We start from the raw sequence: 7,859 nt of genomic DNA on the forward strand, positions 1-7,859 counted from the left end.
ATAAGATCGATATCACGTCCATATATTGTAAAATAAGTCAATAACATAATTGTCGTGACAGGCCAGAAAGCAATATTTCCCAGATCAAAAGGTGACCTCTTGAAATAGTTTCTTCTCTTCGATTAACAGTCCAAAACCCAAAGATATTCAATTCACTGATATTAAATAGAGAAAAAAACAGCATGACCTCATATTTGAAAGCCTGGAATCACACACTGTCTGACATTTTTTGCTTAATAAATCACTTAAACTGATATTTAAGGTGAGCACAGAGAAACTTTCCCCACTCGGCAGATGAATTTGAAAACAGCCTTCGGTGTCAAACTCCGCCCATACATCATTCTGCACGAGAAGGTCAAACATCCCAGTGATGGAACAATGAGCAAAATGCATTTTTTAAACAGAGGGGGTTTTAAATGATGAAATTACTGACTAATTGATAAATCAACTCATGATTTCAAGTCTAGCCTGGATGGGCAGAAAAATCTAATTCATGGGTTAAAAAAAAGCATGGGCTTCTTTTACATTGTCTGTGTTCTGATTGTTCCACCTTAATGGTAATAATGAATGCAAATGCCCTGATTATTATTGAACAGCAGCACAGCAGGAAGGAGAGGGTAGATGCAAAATGTGTGCATGTGAGTGTTAAGAGCGCCCAATCAGATTTTAGAGCAGGTCATCCTCCTTCTCAGCAAAGCAGGCCATGATGACAAGATGCCTTCAATTAACCTGCTGCACTCTGGCCAATGACATTTAGGCTCAAGCACGACCTGAATCACAAACTAGCTTCCCCTCTGTCCTCAGAAAGTGTTGCACTTCTAATTGCTAGTAACAGGAGCCTGAAAGTAAAAGGAGTGCTGGCACACAGAGGGCTTTTTTCTGTCATTTTTTTAAAAAAGAATATTCCAAATTAATATATCAATAAATGTGCCAATGCACATCTTTTTTTTAAAACAATATTTATAAAAATATTTAAGTTAAGTATTTAAGTTGTACATATTCAGGAAATATTCAAACATGAGAAAGAGAAAAAAAAGGAGGAAAACAACATTAAACTAAAAAGGTCAGAAATGAAGCAAAATAAACTAACCAAACAAAAGACAAGAATCCAAGCACACCAGCATCCACACCCCAAACTATGGATCATTTACAGTGAAAAGAGCACATAGACTTAACAAAAATGTAATAAAACCAGCAGTTAGTCGGGCAGGGCCTGTAAATTGGACAAATAAGACAGAAAAGGTTGCCATTTGTGGAAGACCTTGTCCATGTGTCCTGCTATTGTGTATTTGATTTTCTCAAGCTTGAGAGAAAAAAGTGTGTCTTTCAGCCAGTGTGAAGCAGGGAGGAAAGTGAAAGGGAAAGGAGCACTGGCACACAGAGGGGCTCTCTATCAGATGCAAAGAATGCATTCGCTGCATGTGCATGGTGTTTGTGCACAGGCTCCCACCACCTCACATGAAGTCACCCACAGTGCTCCTGGCAGACCGTACTGCTCCCACAGCAGCCCCCAAAACTGAAATATTCATCTTTAATAAGATGTTCACAGCACATGATTTATTTTGATAGTCCTTTGCCTGCTGTTCATTCTTGATGCTTTGTTATGGAAACAGAATATTCATACAGCTCTATCTGTTTTTTCCAGACACGCTGCCTTCTGTTTTCTCTCATTGATTTTGGCTGCTAGTGCCACCAAGTGGCTGGACTGTCTTGCTCTACAGAGGACAACACTGCAGTCCTTTTCATCCTCACCGGCTTGGTCTATGTGCTGGACTGATGCGTCATAAAGGGAGTCGATATGCCTTTTTAAGTGTTCAAGGCAGCGCAGTGGCTGTCATCTACAATTCATCTATATCACAGGCCGGGGAGACGCGCGCATGTGTGTCAGTCGGTTCAAAATTACTTTTAGGGCTGGTGATAGATGTGTTGCTGATTGTTGAGTAGCTGCTAGATTGAAGAGCAGTCCACCCACATCACCCGCACTCTTCCTCTCGCTCTCTCAGGCCTCCGTCTCCCGGGATGGAGAGGTGGGCAAGAGCTGTGAGTGATATACGAGCCAGCCTGAGAGAGATGAGAAGGACCTGCCATTCCCTGTCAAGAGGGGACGTTGCAAGGCGAGAGGTTACGCACATTGAAATGCCATTTTCTGCAGTTCACTACCTCACTCTTGCTGCCACGTGGAGGCCCAGGATGAGAAATGCGCCTAATGAAAAATGGCTCCCATTACAGGATTGACCTTAACTGATCTTTGCCGTTGACCTCCACATCTTATAAGTGTGACCCCGTCGCAATGTCTCAACCTTTCCGCACTGCACACACACACACGCACGTACACACACACACACACACGCATGGAAACACTCACATCCGTTCACTCCTTTTTGCCCTCCCGCAGGTGCCTTTAGATTAGTAATGACCATCTTGCTGGCTGCCAATAGGACCGTGGTGAGTATCTACTGATAGTTCTTTCCTAAATCAGTGTAAATGGCTTCACACCAGAGGACAAGGTATTAATCTAGCTCTAATCACCAGCATGGACTTCTTACCAGGTACGATTCATCAGCTGTCCCTGGATCTATGCTGATAAATTAGCAACATATTACCGCCAGTATTGTGGGTTAACCAAAAATTTACTGTAAAAAGTAAAAGTAATTAAATTTGCTTCCCTGGCTTCTTTTTTTTAAAGTTGAAAGTAGGAGTAAAATACTTGCTGTAGCAGAATGGCTTGTATTCCCAAGTGTGCTGTTATTGTTGTAAAACTCCCATTCAAGGCTACTGCTGTTTGAACACTTGAAGCCAATTTTAATCGTATCAAAGACATTTGAATAGTCTTTTTCTTTTTTAGAATGGGGAAACATTATGTTTGTTCCAAGGTGCTATTTTTACAATTTTTGTTTTGATTTAAGTTTACACCCAAAAGTGAAGCAACTGAATGTTTTTGTTTGTCTCGACACAAACAAGACAGCACAATACATGATGGCATTGTACCACAGATATGCTACATTTGCATGCTATTATGTAGTGGATATGTTGAAACTTTACATTTGAACAAAGCTGTGGTTAACACGTGGTTAGGTTTAGGCACAAAATTCATAGAAGGAAAAGCAGCATGTCATGTCTCTGTAAGAAAAGAAATAAAAAACACTTTTCGTGGCACTAGCCCCGTTAATGTGTTGCAAACACCCAGGTTTGGAACATAAAAAGCACCTGGAAACGTATGGACAGGTCAGTACAAAACATACTTTTGAAACCTAAAAATTGCTGGAAACACACTGACGGGATGCTGCAGCATTAACTCAATTTGTTTTGATGTTTGCTGATGTCAAAGATAACACTTTGCTGAGATAACACACAATCCACTACCTCCTACACCTCCCGATGACAAACTCAGTTCATATATTATGTCACTTCGAGTGTTGATATGACACTATTGAATGTTGCAAACATACAAAGCCAACATTTTCTACTTGCTGCTCATCACCCACCTCATACAAAGTGCATATTCGAAACTTACTTTAAATCATTTCTGTAACAGCTCTGATATTGACGAACACATAAAATCAACCCCACACTAGCTTTTATTAACAATAATGGCTTAACATCATTTTTTGTTTGGGCATTTAAAGAAAACATCTCACTGCTAATTGAGTGGATGAGTATGTCTCCATCATCATTATCAGTTAAACGTTCCTCAGTTTGTCCTGACCTCAGAGTCGCTCTCCTCTTTGAAGAGCTTGTATCAAAACGCCTGTCTGCCTGTCTGTCCACATGTAGCAGTATACATTGTGCGTGGGATTTTTAACTTTCAACATAACCAGTCCAGCTCAGAGAGAACTGGCATAAGCTCCTCTAACGCCCGCCTACTGAAAGAAAGCCATTTTCCATCTCTTCATATAACAGATACACAGAAACAACTGCCTGTACAGCTCACAAGTTATATAAACAAATAATGACCATGTTTGTGTGATAAGGGGTCAGCCAAGACAATGAACATCCCTATATTAGCTCTGGTATCCTGCTCCTGATAACAGCTACACTAAACCCTCAGCAGGAAAAGCTTTCTGTTCTCACATGGCTCACATGCAGTTATCAGTGATAACACGGCACAGTTACCTCTCGATTGTTTGTAACAGTGGGTTGTTGCATTTAGACATCGGAAGGAAAAAAGGCTTTTTTCTACTGTTGATTTTGGTGGCTAAAGTGCCAACAGTTACCTCCAAAGTTAGCTCCATGGGTTGGTTGAAAACGCTGTCTTCAGCTTACTTATTCATATTTTCTCCTGACTTGTTTTAAAATGCATTTTTGGTAAAAAGCGCTCTTCACTAAAAATGTGATGGCTACATACTTATATCTTTAAGAAAATAGAGAGGCTAAGGTTGTGTGTCCCGGGAAAGCAGTTAGCATCTTCTCTAGTTGATCGTCCACATAGATGAAATAAGAAAGCATGTTGGGTTTTTTTCTTGTTCTGCAGTGTAGCGCTAACCAGTCCAAATGCATGATGAGTGTTAAGCTAACAAAACACTATCTTGACTAATGTTGGCAAGGGTTAGGGGAGTGTAAACCTCCCCAAATCAAATAAAGAGCTGAACAGAACTGCAAAAACTCCTATAACCTAGCATTTGGCTCCCACACGGTTAGTAAAAAACTACGAAGTGCATATGCGAGTCATGAACAAGGCTTTTATAACTAAACGAAAGCTAGCTGGGCATGCTAACGATTCCAGCATGTGGGGCATAGATATATAAAGAGAACTGGATACACGTTTGGGGGTGTGGCCCCATTCATTCCTATGAAAGTTGCACACAAAAGCCCAAAAAAGGTCCATTTAAATCAGATTATGCTGCACATGGTTATGTTTAGGCAACAACAGCGCATGACAACCAACACCGGGACGTCGCTCTAAAACACTCTAAAACACTCTAAAAATGCACTTTTATAACACTATTTTTCTTTGGTGTAAATACAAACAGGGTGCTGCATGTGATACCAAAATAATTTCTGCTTGTCTTTTGATGGTTTATCTTTTAACAAGGTTTAAAGCTCTTCTCCGTCACTTAAAGGACAAAAAAAATACAATATTCTAAAAATATAATTACAGAAATGCAGACTTTTTTTTGACATTATGTCTTTTGATGGTTTATCTTTTAACAAGGTTTAAAGCTCTTCTCCGTCACTTAAAGGACAAAAAAAATACAATATTCTAAAAATATAATTACAGAAATGCAGACTTTTTTTAGACTTCAATGTATATGAATAAATATAGGCCAGCCGACTTCAAATAATCGTGTTGACAATGCTATTTAGCACATTATTATTACGTATGACGTGGGATGAAGACATGCTCTGCAGAGACAGTTGGTAAATAGAGAGGCACTGTTTTACATATTTAACATATTAGTGATTGTTTATAAGAGACGAGCCGTTATTAGTGCAGAGGGAGACGACGCTCATACTGAGAAATCAAGGATTCGGTGATGTTGTTACACATTTATGCAAAACAAATCTGATCAGAAGTAACCTCCAGGCAATGACACAAAAGAAAATGCGTTGTGGGAGGAAGGCGAGCAAATATTTGATCAAAGTTAAGAAGAATGTCTGTGTGTTGTGCTTTTCATCCGCATCCAACTTTGCAGCCTGGCAACAACATCCACCAATCAAATATATTCAAATTTTTATGTACAGTAGCACATTCTGTTCTGCCAGGAATAGATGATAGATGTCATCATCACTGTGGAAGAGGGTCACTGCTGAGAAGGCAAGGAAATCATTTGACAGTTTGATTGCAGTCGGACTGACGGACACTGTGGTGCTCATAAACAACATCATTTATTTGCTCAACATTTTATTAGCAAGTATTAAAACATAAAAACAGTGGGTGGCTGTTAAAACTTGTTTTTGCTGAGAGGAGCCAGAAAACTGATGAAACAAGGAGCCAGTGCAAAGCTTACTATGGATACAAATAGTGAATAGAATGACTACTATGATCCATAATCTTAAGCATCTTTTTTGCACCATGAAAACATTTACTTCACCAACATCTCGGCTACTTTAAGCGAGTATAGCTGACTCACCCGCCCCAACATGATCTCTCTGATAGTTAAAACTCATTAGATTTTCCAATGCAATAGTTATGAAAATTACCTTTTGCAATTCAAATCCACAATCTAGAACCCTAGAGAGATAATTTTATCATCTCCATATTCATCCGCAGCAGTGTCAACAACAGTATTCTCCCCCATGGATGTTATTTAATACATGAGTTTCCTACACCGATCCAAACACAAACCCTACAACTCAAAGACTCCAAGGTTATAATCAGCGGTTGCAGTCCTACATTTATTTTCCACCAGGTTGGTGTAGTCAGAACGGGTCAGGGTGACCTTGTTTAGCAAATCCATCAGACATTTTCAGAGTAGACAGATTCTCAAATTAACCATTTGACCTAAATTCTCAGAATTCTCATTGTGACAAAGACAGTAAATACTTTCAAATTGTTTTGTAGTCATGTCCTGTCTTTCTTCCATGAAATCTACTAAAAGGATTGAGTTTGTATGTAATTTAATCAGGCAAGGGATATTTTTACATTAACAGAACATGTGTTTAAAGCCAGAGCAAAGGTCATCAATTTAAAAAGCAACAACAATGATCCTAAGAACGTCAGATTTTAGCCTCATCCCTCCAAACTTAACGAGCGAGATCCTTCTGGTAGTGTGATATTGTAATGCAGTAATACTCAACTAACGCTCTGCACACCAGATGGTTACTGGATGGCTATGGCAGCAAATAACAGATATACGTTTTTAAATTTTAACAGCCATTGCATAGTTAATATAGAAATTTCAGCACCGCTGAATTCATTGCAATGAAAAAAAAAATTTTTGAAAATGAATTTTTGAATTTATTCGTTCACATATCACCTTTTTTTTAACATTAAAATCTAGAAAAATATTTATATGCACCTTCTAATTTGAATACATACTTCCCAATGTTTTTAGATCCAAAAATGTAAGTAAAAATGTTTAAAATTGCAACATTTAGTCTACCCGGACAGGAAAGGCAATAGAGCCTGCATTTTTATGTAGGCTACTCTCAATTGCACAAAAGCAGCACAAACAGGATGACTTATCCAAGCCCTGTTTTTCTCCTTGGTAGTCATCTTTGCGTTTGGACTCATGACTGACAATGATGCTCTGATAGGCCAGAAGTTGGTCTAATGGTCTAATGTCCCAAATGTAGGCTGGCTGCTCGTTAAACTTCAGTATCTTGTTTACTTTTTACATGTGTTAAATACAGAAAACTGTTGTCAAAACTGTGCTTCATAACGGAAAGTAAGAAAGACCACAAAAGGTAAAACAAACATTTCTCAATCAGTTTGAGGTAGAGCTCCTTGAATACACCGAACAAAACACAATGATGATATCTCACACAGCAGTATTATTTTTTTCTTTGGAGACAACTTGATTAAAATGCCCCTCCTTAATCCCCAGTCTCCAGGCTACTCGACCCGCCACTAACACCGCTCTTGTCTCTCGCTGTTCCCTCGTTATCACAGCCAGCTTGCTTGTCCCAAATGCCCTTCCTGCATTTCATGTGGTTTTTAATACACCACCTGCCTTCAGACGCTCACCTCGCATCTCATTACAACTTCAAAAAACACTTCACCTGCTCCAGCCTCCTCTACGGGTTTACTCTCAGTGCATTTTAGGGATTTATTGGATATCTCTTCCATCCATAGTGACCTGGTGACTGGAACAGTAGAGTAAGCTTCTTGGTTCACTGAATAACAAGCAATCAATAGGAACACTGGGGGTTGGGACACCAGATTGGTCATGTGAGAGGGGTGCACAGAGAAAAATTTG

Source organism: Plectropomus leopardus, chromosome 22, assembly GCF_008729295.1.
Source record: "Plectropomus leopardus isolate mb chromosome 22, YSFRI_Pleo_2.0, whole genome shotgun sequence".
NCBI lineage: Eukaryota > Metazoa > Chordata > Actinopteri > Perciformes > Serranidae > Plectropomus > Plectropomus leopardus.